Below are 4,169 nucleotides of genomic sequence, written 5' to 3'. Positions count from 1 at the left end.
CCTGCTTTGACTGAGACCGTGCAGGAAGCCAGGCGTACGGCTCTCCATCTGTGAAGTGACGTCAATGCTCCTTTCAGGTTTGGGAGGATTTGGGGATTTGGGGATTTGGAGCTTTCAGATTTGGGATCACCCCATTTACAGGCTTACAACCCCCCCCCCCATGAATGTGACCACAAATACAAAGAAACCAAGGGCAGCAGAGAAGAATGGAGGCGGGGGTGTTAGAGCCAAAGGGGAACGCTGCAGGGCCCAGGGTTCCGGTGTTGGCCTTGGCCCCGGCTGAAGCATCTCTTGGAAGATGGGAAGCCGAGAGAAGAGGGACCGCAGGGCAGCTGTGCACACCTCATCTGCAGAGAGGATGTAAGTGAGCCTCCAGCCCAATCACCCAGAGCTGTGCACCTCCCTCCCCCAGGGCCAACTGCTGTGCCCCACCCCCAGCACCTAGGCTAATCTCCAAGGTTCCCACCTCATTCTCACCACAGTGATCACAACAGATTCCTAAGCATTCTGCCCAGCCCTCAGCCCTAGGCCCACCTCCCACCCCAGGTTCCAGGTAAACCTTCCTCATTTGGCTCCTGCCCACTGTCTAAGACCTTTTTGTTGTTGTTGTTTTGTTTTGTTTTTTGTTTTTTCGAGACAGGGTTTCTCTGTGTAGCTTTGCACCTTTCCTGGGACTCACTTGGTAGCCCAGGCTGGCCTCGAACTCACAGAGATCCGCCTGGCTCTGCCTCCCGAGTGCTGGGATTAAAGGCGTGCACCACCACCGCCTGGCTGTCTAAGACCTCCTAACTGCTCTCTGCACACTGGATTTTCCCCAGCTACCCCTCTAGCTAAATCCACCCATCTATCAGCTAACACAAATTATAGGAGAAACTGGATTCCGGCCACATCTGCCAGATGTGTTAATGAGTTTTATGTCACCATGACTGCCAAATAGCATGGTGGATGGAGGAAGGAGGAGGCCATGGTGGATGGAGGAGGGCATGGAGGATGGAGGAGGGCATGGAAGATGGAGAAGGGCATGGAAGATGGAGAAGGGCATGGAGGATGGAGGAAGGCATGGAGGATGGAGGAGGGCATGGAGGATGGAGGAGGGCATGAGGGATGGAGGAGGGCATGGAGGACGGTGGCACACCAGATTAATCTACACGGCACTTTCTTGGCTTCTGTGATGGGCATGCTACAAACAGGAATCGGAAGAGCCAGCACTTCAACTGAATTAAACCTACTTTTCTCAGTAAAGTGAAAAATAAGATCGATTTTGAGAGCACAGCGCCCCTGAGATTTTGAAAAGTACAAATTGTCCTAAGTCAGCACAGGTGTCCTTGTAATGAGGACAGAGGGACAGCAACATTTCTCCATCTGTCCACGGGCAGGAGTCACCTGGGATCTATGAAATGAATGCAGATTCTGGTGCCACTAGTCTGGGGTAGGGCTGAAGTTCTGCATTTCTTTTTTGCTTGTTTGGTTTTTCAAGACAGGGTTTCTCTGTGTAATAGTCCTGGCTGTCCTGGAACAAGTTCTGCGTTTCTCACAAGCTTGGCCAACATTCCACGCCCCTGGAGTAGCAGGGCTCCGTGACATTCCTATCACATGAGAGAGCGCAACTGCCCAGGTTAGCCATGTGCAGAGGTGATGCCCCACCCATGCTGCCAAAGGGACATCTTCTGGACCATTCGAGTGTTCTTGGGGACCTCCTTGCCTCGTGTTGCCACCAGCACTAACTAGAAAGTCCTTTTGTTTGGCATGTGTCGCTCCTCAGGTTAGGTCAAGGAAAGGGAAATATGATCACGCCTGGGAGGCGTGGGGTGAGATGGGGTGAGGGTGGGGGGGCAGGGCTTAGCTATTTTAGCCTTTGTAGATGCTTTCTCCCTGACCCAGAATGAATCATCTCACCAGGACCAAGATGGGGGGAGAAACTCACAATGGATGGAAAGGCTTAGGTTGTGACTGACGACCTCAGTCACGAACTTTAACTTGGAAATGGGCCGCTTCCAGCCACCTTTGTGTTCGAGCTCATGTTTCCAGCCGGCATATTATTTTTGCCAGCACAGAAGGAACACCCCTTGCCTTTGCAGGTTGGGAATCTCAGAGGGAGCAGGAGCAACCGGAGCAGGAAAGGAGACCTTGCGAGTGCCTTACTCCTGGCTTGTAAGCAGGAAGTGCATGTGGGAACACAGGATCCCTCTGCTTTGTTTTGCATCCCTAGGCTTCTCAATCCTATCAGCTGGTGAGACAGGATTCTCAGAGGCTCCCACTGGTCTAAACCTACCAGCCTTGGTGACACAGCACAGCCTGTGTGGGTTAGGAGCAGCTGGTGCTATAAGCTGCAAGAAGGACCCTCTCCAGATACCTCCCTAAAGCACTGTTTATCAGAGTCAGGAAGAATAGCGAGGTCACCTCTACAGAGCATTCTGGGACAAGAGAAGCAGGGAAGAGATGGAATGCCCAGCCCCAGTGGCCTGGCTGCTGAAGTTTTCAAAATACCAGATCCAGAAGGGGCAAGAGGGTGTAGTTTGGGGACTATTCCGTTGTAGGTATACATAAATGGTGAAAGGTTTGGGATGTGAAGTTCAAGAGAGATCCTGAAACAGATTACGGGGGAGTAAGGTGTTTATCTGAAGCATTTTAAACTCCATGGACAGACAGAGAAGCAACATGGTGGGCCTCTGACAGAAGATCAGAATTCCCTGCTGTGTAGCAGCTTCCTGCTTAGACTGGGTTGCTGGGAACTGAAGTTGTTTATTCTTAGTATCCACTTCTGACTTTAATACATGCCAATCTGAGCCTACAAGAGATGGGCCTGAACAGTCACACACCAAAATCTTTAAATGTGTATTTTTTGCCCGCAGACATGTCTCCACAGTACACATTGTGTGGAGTCTGCACCAGTCAGCCAGTAGAGAGCACTGACTGATGGTAGTGTGTGCGATACAGTGGATGACAGGAAGCTACAGCCACACCAGCGAGGCTGACTGTGCGATGGCCACTTTGCTCAGAGCTTCGTGTGCAGGAGGACCAGGCAGAATGGTCCAAAGTCTCCGTCTCTACGTCTTCTTTGCCATTCTCAAGTGACAAACCCTCACAGTCTAGCAAAATGTCACTCACTTGAGAGTCTGAGGGTCCAAAGAGGGCACGTGTATAAAGTGCAGGACATTGGTTTTGATACATAAGAATCCTAATACCAGCAAATATACTTAATTGGTATGCACAGGTCTCTGCCATCTAGAGAGGCCCTGAGTCTGCCCCACGCAGGACCGAGACTTCTGTGCCCGCTCCTGCTCCATCCAGTTTCCCCCATTTTCTTTTTCCTCTCCTCCCTTTTGTTACTAAGGTTCCAGGGGTGGAACCCAGGGCCCTGTGTAGACTATCATTTAGTTACTGCCAGCCTGGACATTCTCTTCTTAATATCCGACCCTAACTTTCACCCTCTGCTCCAGGTCAAAACTCAAATTTGAGACACAAAACTCCCCAAGGCTTATCAGTGCCACCATCGGAATCCGAGGAGATCCAACTTCTCACCAAGCCATGACTACCAGTCCCTCCACCCGTGGCTCCGGCCTCCATCCTCATCCATGGACACGCATTTGCAAGCAGGTGTCCGTGCACACGTGAATGTAGGATGCAGAGGCAGTGGTTTGCATCAAGAAGTGGTTCCTTTGATGGTTCTCCCCCCTCCCCCTCTGCTAAACCTAGAGCTCCCTGATTTGTCTAGGCTGGCTCGCCAATGAGCTCCTGGAAGACACTTGTCTGCCCCACCCGCAGAGGTGTTACAGACTTACAGATGTGTTCTGCTGCTTTACCTGACTAGGCGGGGGCTGGGGATCTGAACTCACGTCCTTTTTTTCTGCATAGCAGGCTGTTTACCAACAGAGCCGTCTCCTCAAGCTCAGAATCCTCTCTGGCCTTCCACATCACTCTGAAAATACCATCTACACTTTCAACCAAGCTCTTGACTGTGGGTGTGGCCAGCTGCTTCAAGTTCCTGCCACCTTGACTTTTCAATGATGGGTTATATTCTGGGATTGTAAGCTAAAGAGACCTTTTCTCCCTTAAGCTGCTTTTGTGGGGTATTTTATCAAAGCCACAGGAGAAGAAACCAGACAACTGCCGCTTGGAATTTCAGGTATTAACCATAGAGGAGAGTCCAAGAATTTTAGAGGGAGTCG

The 4,169-nt window shown here is 51.0% G+C and overlaps 1 long non-coding RNA gene across 1 annotated transcript; it reads left to right on the top strand.

Annotated features, from left to right (window-relative positions):
- Window positions 1-1,606: 1,606 nt before the first annotated feature.
- Window positions 1,607-3,950, top strand: LOC143274450 (uncharacterized). The gene is made up of 3 exons (XR_013053095.1): window positions 1,607-1,762; window positions 2,079-2,230; window positions 3,856-3,950. It is a non-coding gene; the product is annotated as an uncharacterized LOC143274450 (long non-coding RNA).
- Window positions 3,951-4,169: the final 219 nt, after the last annotated feature.

Source organism: Peromyscus maniculatus, chromosome 8 (genome assembly GCF_049852395.1).
Source record: "Peromyscus maniculatus bairdii isolate BWxNUB_F1_BW_parent chromosome 8, HU_Pman_BW_mat_3.1, whole genome shotgun sequence".
Classification (NCBI taxonomy): Eukaryota; Metazoa; Chordata; class Mammalia; order Rodentia; family Cricetidae; genus Peromyscus; species Peromyscus maniculatus.
The sequence above is the reverse complement of the archived record's forward strand: the minus strand, read 5'-3'. Positions and strand labels throughout refer to the sequence as shown.